The 13,285-nt window shown below is 50.5% G+C and overlaps 1 protein-coding gene across 4 annotated transcripts in view; it reads left to right on the forward strand.

The window, feature by feature from the left end:
* The window catches only part of PTPN11 (protein tyrosine phosphatase non-receptor type 11), a 95,230-nt gene that overhangs the window by 56,649 nt on the left and 25,296 nt on the right, over nt 1-13,285 (forward strand). The window lies entirely within an intron of this gene.

A 13,285-nucleotide genomic window follows, 5' to 3' on the forward strand; every position in this document is an offset into this window, starting at 1 on the left:
CTACCTTTCAAATCAGTCAAGCAATCAGTCAGTATTAGAAAAAAAAGTAGGGTAGGTAGGATGTACAGGATGAATTGGTGAGGCGTGGCTTTCCCAGGTCTTCGGTGATACATGGCGTTTGAGCAGAGACCTGAGGGAGATAAAGGCACACATCATGTCAGCGCAGGAAGCGCGTTCCAGACAAAGGGAGCACGGAGCCTTGGCGTAGAATCAGCAAGCAGGCCAGTGCAGCAGTGTCTGGTGGAGGAGCAGACGGCGCCCGGATAGTGGTCAGTGGAAGGCTTTGGCCTTGTGCATGGAGGAGGGAGGAAGTCCATGGAGAGTGAGCATAGCGGGGCTGTGAGCGCGAACTGCGGGGGGAGGGCAGCCGGAGGGAGAAGGGGGAGCAGGGAGCCCTGTAAAGCGGCTGCTGCTGTTACCCAGGCAGAGAAATGGTGGGCAGGTGGTTGGGTCCTGCACCTGTTTCACAGGTTGTGTTGTCAGGATTTGGAGATGGAGGTTACAGGTCACATGACTTGACAGAGCCACGTCAGGGGTGGTGTGAAAGCCTGAGCCATTGGGAGGACAGAGTTGCTGTTTACTTAGATGAGGAAGACTGGAAGGAATAGGTTTTGGGGGAGGGGACCAGTTTTTATTTTGGACATGTGAGAGTTTGAATCGCCCATTAGACGTCTGTCTGGAGCATGATTCTGCAGTGAGTTCTGTGATGTTACAGCTGCGACTACGCTAGAACATTCTTCCTTCGTCACTTCTCTTCCTGGCTCACATCTCCTCACTCTTTTTTTTTTTGTAAAAGATTTTATTTATTTGACAGGTAGAGTTACAGACAGTGAGAGAGAGAGACAGAGAGAAAGGTCTTCCTTCATTGATTCACTCCCCAAATGACCGCAATGGCCAGAGCTACGCCGATCCGAAGCCAGGAGCCAGGTGCTTCTTCCTGGTCTCCCATGTGGGTGCAGGGGCCCAAGGACTTGAGCCATCCTCCACTGCCCTCCCAGGCCACAGCAGAGAGCTGGATCAGAAGTGGAGGAGCCAGGTCTTGAACCGGCGCCCATATGGGATGCCGGTGCTTCAGGTCAGGGCTTTACCCGCTGTGCCACAGCGCTGGCCCCCTCTTCACTCTTGAGTTCCCAGCCTCAGGGGCATTTTCTCGTGGAGACCTTCCTTGATGCCCCTCTCCATGGCTATATTGGTCTTTTCTGTTCCATGTGTGCAGGGCAGGGAATCCTTGTCTCTATGGTACGTGAATAATTTGTATGGTTGTTGGTTTCAGATACTAGGAATCCATACAAGCAGATAACGTTAGTAGATTTGTTGGAACAGAGAGAGATTTTGCTCAGGCAAAACTGATAAGGAACCAATATGGAGACCCATCTAGGTCCTGTTATTTTCTTTCGGCTGTGTTTATCTAGGAAAGAAAAAAACTCAGCAGTCCATGGGCCCCACAAAGACAAGGTCATTCTTGGTTTACTGTGGCTGCAGAATCCACAGAGAGCCTGGCAAGTGGTTTGCGCAGAGAAGTGTCTGTGGCATGTTGAATCTGACCACTTTCGGTAGTGAGAGAGCGTTCTGTTAATTCGGACTCTTGTGTATATTCAGCAAGAAAACAGCTTTTTGCTGCTTCAGAGTTCTGGGGAGTGTTCTGGGCTTTGCTCTGAGATGTTCTGCTTCTCTCTCCTACAGTCCGTCTTTATCTCAAGCCCATCTGAGGCCTGGTGGGCTCACATTTTTTTTTTTTTTTGTAAAGATTTATTTTATTTATTTGAAAGACAGAGTTACAGAGAGAGGTAGAGACAGAGAGAGGTCTTCCATCCACTGGTTCACTCCCTAGATGGCCGCAACGGCCGGAGCTGTGCTGATCCGAAGCCAGGAGCTTCTTCCGGGTCTCCCACTCAGGTGCAGGGGCCCAAACACTTGAGCCATCACTACTGCTTTCCCAGGCCACAGCAGAGAGCTGGGTTGGAAGTGGAGTAGCCGCGTCTCCAACCAGTGCCCATATGGGATGCTGGCGCTGCAGGCCAGGGTGTTAACCCGCTGCGTCACAGCGCTGGCCCCTGGGCTCACATTTTATCCTCTGAGATCACTGTACGCAAATGTCCAGAAAGATCTAATCTGGGTTTGCAGTGCTGAATTTCTGACAGCTTTTATTTTTAAACTTCCTGTTTCTGATTAATTAAAAAAAAAAAAAAAAAAAAAACCTCAAAAACCTCCAGTACCAACCCCTTTCAGCCCCAAATGAGCCAAAACACCCGTGTAATACCCTATTAACTGAGGTTACTTTTTTCTTAGTGCTGTAAAACGTGTTTCCTGTAGTAATTCCGTTGTTGTTTTTAAAAAGAACCCAGCTCCTTCCATTATGCAAGGCTCTCCTCTGTGAAGTGGGAAGAGCTGTTCTTGGTTGTCATAGCAGGGGCGGCCACGTGGCTGTCCCTGGACGCCCCTGCTGCCCTGCTCACCCGTGGGTCTCCTGGACAGGCCGGAGCGTCTCCCGGCTCACAGTCCAGTCTGATTGCTTTCATGCGATTGTGTCCTGCTTGGGGAGGGTTGGAAATCCTGCTGTGAGATGGTTAGGTTTGACGGAAACAAAGCTTCAAGTGCAGCCCAGAGCCACGTCCCACATGAGAATTCTGGCTGGTGATCTCTGGTGGCAGCCGTACCCAGGGCTCCAGTCTCCTGCTTAAAACCCTCCGGGATGGTGGGCTTGTGCTGTTGCCAGCGTTTTCCATCTCGGTGCGAGTTCGCAGTTGCCTACTAGAAGAGCTGCTGCTTTCCTGGGGAAAGAACGTTTCCGTGGACAGAGGTTTGCTTCCACAAGCTCAATGCTCCATGCTCGAGAAAGGTGTTTGTGGTGAAGTATTTCTCTTCTTCTTCTTTTGTCCCTGTCTCTCCTTCATCCCCCATGCTCTCTCGCTCTTGCTCTCGCTCACTCTCTCTCTCTCTCTGACCAAAAACGGGAGCCTGGAATTCCATCCAGGTCTCCCCTGTGGGTGTTAGGAGCCCAAGCACTTTGGCTCTCACCGGCTGCTTTCTAAGGTGCATTAGCAGGAAGCTTGTTAGGAAGTGGAGGTGGGACTCCAGCCCAGGCACTCCCATATGAGACACAGTGGCGTCACCTGCTGTGCCACGGTGCCTGCCCCGCGTTCTTTAGTCTTGTTATGTGACTTCTGATGCAATGAAATGATGCTCTGGAAAGACCCCAGTGGCCTTCTTGCGGTGACCGCGTAGTCTGTTTCCAGCCCCCTCTGTGGGTGTGTCCAGCCTCTTGGCCAGCTCCTGGTTGCTGCCCCTTCTTGATGTCTGAACTGCAGCCACAGCACCCTGATCACACCCTCTCTCTCCTCGTGCCCTTGTTGCTCACTGCATCCTCTTCCGGCGTAGCTCGCTCGTGGTTCTCTGAGAGCCTTCCTGTGAACACACGGTCCTTGGAGAACACAGCCATCTCCTCCTGTTCTGGTCACCCCCATGTTCATGTTGCTTTTGAGCTCTGGTTTGACTTTGGGCTTGTACATTCCACCTTTCTTCTTGGCTGTCACGGCTCTTCAAACTCAAGCTTTCCAAGCAGGCCCTGCTGTTTTCTCCTTCAAGCCAGTGATCCCCTTTAACGGCCCCGTCCCTGCTGGCATTCATTTCTTCTCTGGACGGGGACCCGCAGAGTGTCCTTGACTCAAAGGGCTCCCCCTTCCCCGCCTCTCTCCAAGTCCTGTTGATTCTCTTTCCTGATGTCTTTCTGGCCTTAGAGGAAGGAAGAAAAGCAGCATTTATTGCCTGCATGGTCCTGCGTGTTGCACTGCGGAGGCGTCTCATTGCATCCAGGGTCCTGTGAGGGAGGCTGTGTGGCTGCCGCGTGTTCTGATAGATGAGGAGACCAGGGCTGCCCAGGGGCAGCAGCAGAATAGGGCTCCTGCCTGAGGCCGGAAGTGTAGGCTCTCAGCAGCTTAGAAGACAAAAGCTGCCCTTTCTCTCTAACCTTTCCCTCTGCCCCCCACTCACCCTTCATGCCAGTCTTCTCTTGGGATCTCTCGTGTCACCACTCTGCTCACAACCCTCCAGTGTCTCCCTGTTTCCTACCAGAGGTGTAGTGTTTTCCTTTGAAGACAAGGAAACCGACTTCCAGAAGTGAGCAGGTCGTCCCCGAGGTGTGGCTGGCAGGTGGCTAGCTGAACTTGTGACTTCCAGAAGTGAGCAGGTCGTCCCCGGGGTGTGGCTGGCAGGTGGCTGGGAGGTGGCTGGCTGAACTTGAACTTGGCATCTCCCATCCCCTATCTGTTTTCACCCAGCCGTGGAAATTTCTGCCCAGTCTCCAGACCCCTCCATGTTTTCACTCTCCTCACCTCACCTCCTTTCCTTTGTCACCTCCTTTCCTTTGCCACCTCCTTTCCTTCGCCTTCCTCGCACCGCTTCCAGACTCACCACCCAGGCTCCTTCACCTGCCCACAAGCGCACTGAGCCGCCTTTGCACCTGACACCCCGCCCCCCACTTGTCTCGCGCCCCCCATCCTCCTGTGCTCACCCGTGTCCAGCCTGGGCTCCCACAGCAACCTCTGCAGCTAGTTTTTGTGGCTCTCACTCCTTCAATTCCATAACATGTAATTAATTACTCACTTAATTATAGATTTGTCTTGTACAGTCTGCTGCTGTTGCATGTGTCAGAACCTGTTCTTTAGGGGCCATGCCTTTTTAATTAATTTTCTTCTTTTTAAAAAAAAACTTTATATTACTTGTCTTCATTTTATTTTAAAGGCAGAGAGAGACAAAGATCTTCCATCTGTTGATTATCTCCCCAAATGCCCGCAGTAGCCAGGGCTGGGCCAGGCTGCAGCTGAGGATCCAGAACTCAGTCTGGGTCTCCCACATGGAGACCGTGGTGCACATTGGCAGGAAGCTAGAATCAGAAGTGGAGCCAGGACTCAAACCCAGGGACCCCTATATGGCATGTGGATGTCCCAACCATCATCTTAATAGCTGTGCCAAATGCCCGCCCCAGTTAGCTTTTTGATGTGCTCACCCCCTCCTTGGAGGGGTGGAGGTGAAAGTTGGCTTACACAGCACCTGGTGGAGAATCAAAGCCTTCGTGGTACTTTGAGAGTGTGTCGGTCAGCTGGGACTTGCCCTGGCCATGAGCGTCTGCGGTGTCCTCCTCATTCCTGGGCAGCGCCGCCCTCGCTCAGGAAGAGCTGCCCCAGATCCAGAGCAGCCGGGACTTGCAGCGCAGCGTCGGAAAGCAGGGCCTTTGCTGCTGCAGAGCCGGCAGGGGAGAGGCTGGGAGGAGACACTGCAGAGTTGCTCCGCAGAGCGGCCAGATGCCACAGGGAGGCAGCAGTTTCTTCAGTCCCATCAGAGGCCTGGTGTTGGAGCCGGCCCAGGTGGTTAACCGCTGTCTTAATTATTCATGGCGTCCAAGCGGAGAGGCCGTCTGTCCGACGACAGCCCTTCTCAACTTCTCTCTCCTTCTGGAGTCACAGCCACGAGGGGGGGGGGGGGGGTTAGCAGGAGCTTTTTTATCTATTTATTATCAGCGTGTTTATCACACCCTTTATTTATTGAAATTTTCAAACAGACCCATTAGTGGAGAAAATAGTATAGTAACCCCCGCCTTAACACCTGCTGACATTTCATTAATTTTGTTTTTTCCCTCTCTATCCCCTCCGTGGCCTGGCCCTGTCCAGCACACACACTCGGCCGTGTTTTTAAAAGTAAACAATGGCACAGCTTGTTCTGGCCTCGGTGGTCAGTGGCATCAGTTATTTTCCCCTCTGGCACTTTGGCCCTGTTGCTCAGAGCCGTGCAGGCAGAATGGTCATTGGAGCATTGTCCCGGGGCCCACAGATGACTCGCCCTACCAGCGATGCTTTTGCTCCACTTTCTTCCTTTACTTTTTAAAAAATAAATTATTTATTTTCGTTTATTTGAAAGGCAGAGAAAGAAAAACAGAGCTCTCCCATCTGCTGGTTCACTTCTCAGATGCGGGCAACAGCTAGGCTGGGCCCAGCTGAAGCCAGGAGCCGGACCCAATCCAAGTCTCCTGTGTGGGTGGCAGGGACCCAAGTACTTGAGTCATCACTTGCTGTCTCCTAGAGTGCCCGTTAGCAGGAAGCTGGATTGGGGTCAGGGCCGGGACTCGAGCCCAGGCAATCTGATATGGGATGGAGACATCCCTAGTGGTGACAAATAACCACCCATATTTATTTAATATTTGAGGGCTAGCTAGAGAGAGAGACACACACATAAATATATATAGAGAGATCTCCTGTCCGCTGATTCACTCCCCCAATTGCCTGCAATGGTCAGGGCCGGACTAAGGTTGAAGTTGGGAGCCAGGAACGCAGCCCAAGTCTCCCATACAGGAGACAGGAATCCAGTTATTGGAGCCATCATCACTGCCTCCTGTGATGTGCATTAGCAGGAAGCAGCAGTCAGGCGCCAGAGCTGGGACTGAACCCAGGCACTCAGGGTGGGATGCAGGTGTCTTTTTTTTTTTTTTTTTTAAGATTTGTTTATTTATTTATTTGAAAGAGTTAGAGAAAGAGAGAGAGAGAGAGAGAGAGATCTTTTGGTTTATTCCCCAAATATCTGCAACGGCTGGGGCTGGGCCAGGCTGAAGCCAAGAGCAAGGAACCAGGAGCTTCTTCCAGGTCTCCCACGTAGGTGCAGGGGCCCAAGCATTTGGGCCATTTTCTGCTACTTTCCCAGGGTCGGAAGTGGAGCAGCCGGGACTTGAACCAGCACTCATATGGGTTACTGGCACTGCAGGCAGCAGAAGATGTGAATGTCTTAACCAAAGTCTTTTTTTTTTTTTTTTTTTTTTTTTTTTTTTTTTTTTGACAGGCAGAATGGACAGTGAGAGAGAGAAAGGTCTTCCTTTACCATTGGTTCACCCTTCAATGGCCGCTGTGGCCAGTGCACCGCGCTGATCCAAAGCCAGGAGCCAGGTGCTTCTCCTGGTCTCCCATGCGGGTGCAGGGCCCAAGGACCTGGGCCATCCTCTACTACCTTCCCGGGCCACAGCAGAGAGCTGGCCTGGAAGAGGGGCAACTGGGACAGAATCCAGTGTCCCAACCGGGACTAGAACCTGGTGTGCCAGTGCCGCAGGCGGAGGATTAGCCTAGTGAGCCACGGCGCCGGCCTTAATCAAAGTCTTAACAACCACCGTTACAACCCCTGCCTCTTTTCTTTCTTTTTTTTTTTTTTTGAAGATTTATTTATTTATTTGAAAGTCAAAGTTACACAGAGAGAGAGAGAGAGAGAGAGAGAGAGAGGTCTTCCATCCAGTGGTTCACTCCCCAATTGGCCACAATGGCCAGAGCTGTGCCGATCTGAAGCCAGGAGCCAGGAGCTTCCTCCGGGTCTCCCATGCGGGTGCAGGGGCCATCTTCTACTGCTATTCCAGGCCATAGCAGAGAGCTGGATGGGAAGTGGAGCAGCCGGGTCTCGAACCTGCACCCATATGGGATGCCAGAGCTTCAGGCCAGGGTGTTAACCTGCTGAGCTACAGCACTGGCCCCAACCCCTGGCTCTTTTCAGTCACTTCCTTTCATGAAATTCTAGTCAGCAGCCAGCTCCAGCGATTTGCAATTGGAAGGCTTTAGAAGCCTATGGGAGTCTATTTTGGTCATCACAGTGACTGGGCCTTTTGCTAAAGCCATTTAGGTTGACAGGGTTTCAGAGGTGGGGAGCAAGCAAAGCATGTTCAATCAGTGGTCAGAAATATAAGGGAGGTTCTGCGTAGTGAAAACTTGCCCCACCCGTGGTTGGTAGTGCCTCTACACAGCATGGATCAACATGGATTTTCTCTGGGTGTTTCTTAAGGTTTAGTGGTTAGTTGTGGTCTGTGGCTTTTGATCTGCATGCTCTCGCGTGATCAGGTACTGTAATTATGCTCGGATCCCTTTTGATGGTATTACTTAGGGAAATGCGGTATCTTTCAGTCTGTATCCAGCTGCCCATTGTCTTTTTTTGCTGCCTGTCTTGAGCCCTTTCATCAGGGAGGCCCAGTGGGGAGTGGGGATGGAAACGCAGTGACATTCAGCTTGACAGGTCCTTAGCAGCTTTCTGTGCCCCAGGGGCTGCTGGGGAGTAGAAGGTTCTGCAAGATAAGCCCTAGCAAATGAGATCTTCCTGGAGGCCAGAAATGGTCTCCTGACTCCCGGGGGCCGGCAGCCTGGTGGGGCTTGGGGAGAGTTTCCCAAGCAGATGGGAGCCCCGTGCAGTTGGGGCCTCTGTGGGCAAAGCGGGGAAGTCACAGCTTCCATGCCTTTTACTGTTGGCCTCACTCTAGACGGATGGCAGCTTTCCACCGAGGGGGATGAAGCCTGTTTGGGCAGTGTGGGCTTTGCGGCACAGATGAGGGTGGTCTGGGCACCAGGGAAGGAGCTAGTTAGATGCGCTCGGGAGACGTGCACTGTTAGGCGTTGTGAATCTGCGATGACTGCCAGCCACAGCTGTGCCTGATGCCCGTCAGGCCCCAGTGTCTCCTTCCTGTGGAGATGGTGGTTCTTGGTGCTACCTGTTAAAGTAGGTAACATTGGCTTTACATATGAGAAGTAGTTTTCTCTTTATTCTTTATCCAGTTCTTGTGTTGATGCCTGGGAGAAGGTATTGATATGTCTTTTTTTTTTTTTTTTTTTTAACATTTATTTATTTATTTATTTGAAAGAGTCACTGGAGAGAGAGAATCTTCCATCCAATGGCTGCAATGGCTGTGGGTAGGCCAGGGCCTGCAGTGCCCGACCATCCCCAGGCCAGTCTGTGCTTGGTGTACCCCTCCCTCCCTGCTTCTCTCTCCCCTCTCCCTTCCTTCGTTCATTCAGCAAACACATTTTGAGTGCTGGGCACTGTGTTGCATGTGGCTGGACATGTGAGGACTGAGCTGGGGTTCTGTGGGAGAAGTGCACTCAGGGAGCTTGGTACTGCAGATGATGTGCTAAGTACCACGTGCCACAGAGGAGGCTAGTGCGTGGCCGAGTGGGTTAGAGAAAGCTCCTTAGGGAGGAACTGTTTAAGAAAAAAGAAAATAAAACTACTCAGAGGTGCTGCAGGGGGAGAGGGAATTCCAGGCAGCAGGGCCTGGCACATCAGAGGAGTCAGGTGACGCCAAGACCCTGTGTGTCATTAGCGTGGCTGGGCAGGGGCAGCACTCCTCAGACTGTAATGTACACTTGAATCCCTTGGAAATCTTGACTGAGTAAACCTGGGGCCTCCCAGGCGGTGCTGGCTGGCTGCTGGTGTGCAGACATACGAGGACTAGGCAGAATATGGAGTTCATGTACTACTACTACTAATGTAACAGCCACAGCCAGCGTCTGCGTACACGGTTTGTGGTATTCCTGGCTCTGTGTGCAACTTACATGCATCTCATTGAACCCTTACACCGACCCTATACATAGAGAAACAGGATCATCCCCATTCATACTTGGGGAGACTGAGGGACAGACAGGCTGGGTGGCACAACAAAGCAGAGGGGGCTGCGGTTAGAGGCAGGCCCCAGGTAACAGCCGTGAGAAGGAGGTTGTGTTGTGCTGAAAAGCTTGGACTTAATCTTGAAGGAGGAAGTTGGACAATGATTAACAGGGGGGACTGGAGGACCTTTTTTCTTTTTTAAGATTTATTTATTTGAAAGGCAGAATGATAGAAAGGGAGAGATAGAGAAAGAGATTTTCCATCCACTGGTTCATTCCCTAAATAGTTGTAATGGCTGGGCCTGGGTCAGCCTGAAGCCAGGAGGCTGGCACTCCACCCAGTTCTTCCATGTGGGGGCAGGGCCCCAGGTACTTGGAGCATCCTCCACTGCTTTCCCAGGAGCAATAGCAGGAGCTGGATCAGAAGCAGAGTGGCTGAGACTTGAACTGGCGTTCTGGGTAGGGGATGCCGGCACTGCAAGTCGTGGCTTAACTTGCAGTGCCACGCCGACCCTGGAAGTTCACTTTCCATAGCAATTGCTCTGCCCGTGTGCCCCCCACAAGGGAAGCATCCTGTGAAGTTTGGTTCATCAGTGAGGACCTGGATGCCTGACTGCTGAGTTTGTTTCAATCAAGTCATTTACGACTTCCAGACTCTACCCCTTATTACTGTAGTTTTTGGTTGATGTTTCACTTCATCATCTTGGTTAATATTTAAGTGACTGATTCAGCATAGCATTTGAGTTTATTTTTGAACCTCACCTTAATGACCTGCCTAAAAGTCAGGAACGAAGCTTCTTCCTGCAGAGCAGCATTGCCTGGTAAGACCGGCTTGCAGTTGACGGAAATGACAACTTGGAGTCTTTGATCATCCAATCTGAGCTCATTTAAAGGTTTAGATGACCATTTCATTGTCAGAGTTCTCCATGCCTTGTATTTTTTCCTGTGTGGGTTTTAGCTATCTAAACACTTTCGTTATGAGCTGCGTGTCAAGATTGATTATCACATTTTGAAACCAAGTCGAACACCGGTTTAAAACCCTGACTTTTCTACCTGTCTGTGAAATTCAGACAAATGAAAAGGGAATAAGACAGGGCTGTGTGTTGTGAATTACTGCCTCTGTCTCTCCTTGTCAGAATGTTTGAGAGGTAGCCATCTTAGCTTATGTAAAGATTGTTTTTCCCTTCAGCGAGCCTTTTGCTTTGTTGAATTGCCAGTTTGAGATTCGCCATTAAAAACCAGGGTTGGTGGAAAATAGTGGTCCCTTAAGGAGGCACTCTGGCAGCTGTGACAATGACATCCACCCCCTTGAATGTGCGCCATTCGGGCTGCTCGTGTCTGACTCTGCGGCAGGTGCCGTCTCTACTCCCCATGTCCCCTCTCCCAGTGGGCCAGCCCCTGCGGCTGTGTGGCTTGGTTTGTATTCTTTTCCTGAGTGCGTTACCACCTCCTTTTCCTGCAGAGGTGTCCTTCCTGATGCTTGCCGTGGGAGCCGAGATCCGCATCCTCCCTCTTTGGCTCTGTCCTTCCTGGATTCACTTAATCTTGCCAGGTTTTGCTGGGGGGACTTCAGGAGAGCAGGTGTCTGTGTAGACGCAGGCTGTCCACCTGTGGCACTGACTTGGGCTTTTGGCCTGGGGAGATTGCAAAGCTTCACTCATAGGGATTGTGTGCCTATCACCCAGCGGCACCAAAACCACGCTTCCATTGTGCTCCAATATCCCAGTCCAAGAGCTGGCCTGTGGCTTGTTCTGAATAAATCAATGATCCAAGTAGGTAGGTCTCAAACTCCTCAAGAACATGGTCATATCTTATTATTTGTCTGCTCTACACCAATAGAGGTTGGCATCCCTAATCTGAAATTCCAGACCATAAGCAGAAAATTTCATACCCTGAAACTTTGTTTTATATACAAAATTATTAAAAATATTCTATAAAATTATCTTTCTGCTGTGTGTATAGGTGTATATGAAACATGTATGACTTTTTTTTTTAAGATTTATTTTATTTACTTGAAAGAGTTACAGAGAGAGGTAGAGACAGAGAGAGAGGTCTTCCATCTGCTGGTTCACTCCCCAGATGGCCGTAATGGCTGAAGCTGCACTGATCGGAAGCCAGGAGCCAGGAGCTTCTTCCGGGTCTCCCATGTGGGTGCAGGGGCCCAAGGACTTGGGCCATCTTCTACTGCTTTCCCAGGCCATAGCAGAGATCTGGATCAGAAGAGGAGCAGCCAGGACTCGAACTGGCGCCCATATGGGATGCCGGCACTTCAGGCCAGGGCTTTAACCCATTGTGCCACAGTGCTGGCCCAATGCATGGCTTTTCATGCTTGGCCTTTGGTCCTGTCCCCAAGATATCTCACTTTGTGCAAATACTACAAAGTTTGAAAAAAAACCAGATCTGAAGCCTGATCCCATACATTTTGGATAAAGATATTTGGACTCATTGGTTTTCATTCTTAATAACTGTTATCTTTAAATTGTTAAACTGCTGCCTGCAGTGCCAGCATCCAATAGTGGAATGCCAGTTTGAGTTCTGTTGCTGCACTTCCCATTGAGCTCCCTGTTAATGTACCTGGGAAAGCAGTGGAAGAAGGCCCAAGTACTTAGGTCCATGCTACCCACATAGGAGAAACAATAAAAAAGCAGAAAAGGATTTCATGATCTCACCACTCTGAAAAAGAAAAATCATTGTCATCTTTTTGGTGCAAACCCTTCAGCTGTTGTTATGTACAGAGGTGGATGCAAGCATGCAGGTCATGCCATTTGCTGTTCTGGAAGTTCGACCATTTCACCTCTGAGCGTCTTTCCAAGGCATTAAATATTGTCCTAGAATGTCTGTTTTTTAAAAAAGGTTCATTTACTTATTTGATAGGTAAGACAGCTGAGAAAGACACACACACACACACACACACACACACAGAACTTTTATCTGCTGGTTCACTCTTCCATATTCCCTCAACAGCTGGAGCTAGGCCAGGCAGAAGCCATGAGCAGGAACTCCATCCAGGTCTCCTTCAAGGGTAGTGGTAACCCAATTATCTGCTGTTTCCCAGGTTCATTAGCAGGAACCTGGATATGAAATGAAGAAGGGACTCAAACCCAGGCACTCTGAGATGGAACATGGGCATCCCAACCAGTGGTGCAGCCTGCATCACACACCCACTCCTTCTAGAACCTCTTTTTAAATGACTGCAGTGTCGCTGTTGATTTCTTTCTGGGATGAGGAGTGTGGTGGGGGCAAGAGGCGTGGAGTCACCACACAGACCCCTGGGAGTCGGGTGAAAGCAGGCCCGAGGGAAGCAGCCTGCAGACTTGTTTATTTCAGTTGCTACAGCAGCTTATATAGCCAAGGCAGCCAATCCAGTCAAGGGGCGGTCTATGCCCTAACCAATCACACCCTGTTGCCAGGCAGTTTCTGAAGCCATCCAATCACAGCCTATTGCCAGGCAGACTCTGCTGTCATGTGATTTCTGAAACCATCCAATCACAGCCTGTTGCCAGGCAGTTTCTGTTGCCAGCGGCCATCTTGGCATGGCGTTCTCATTCCACCACACTGCAGAGCATTCTTTTGTATGAATAAATGAATGATAAACATTTTTTTTAAATTATAATTTATTTGAGAGAGAGATAAACACAGATAGATAGATAGAGGTCTTACCTGCTGGCTCACTCCCCAAGTGTCTGAAACAGCTAGAGCTGGGCTAGGGCTACAGCCAGGAGCCAGGAACTCAACCCAGGTCTCCTACATAGGTGGCAGGAACCCAGTTGCTTCAGCATCACTTCTTCTTTTTTTTTTTTTTTTTTGGACAGGCAGAGTGGACAGTGAGAGAGAGACAGAGAGAAAGGTCTTCCTTTGCCGTTGGTTCACCCTCCAATGGCCACTGTGGC

The sequence above is a fragment of the Oryctolagus cuniculus genome, chromosome 21 (genome assembly GCF_051225735.1).
Source record: "Oryctolagus cuniculus isolate XC-2025 breed Fujian yellow rabbit chromosome 21, ASM5122573v1, whole genome shotgun sequence".
NCBI lineage: Eukaryota > Metazoa > Chordata > Mammalia > Lagomorpha > Leporidae > Oryctolagus > Oryctolagus cuniculus.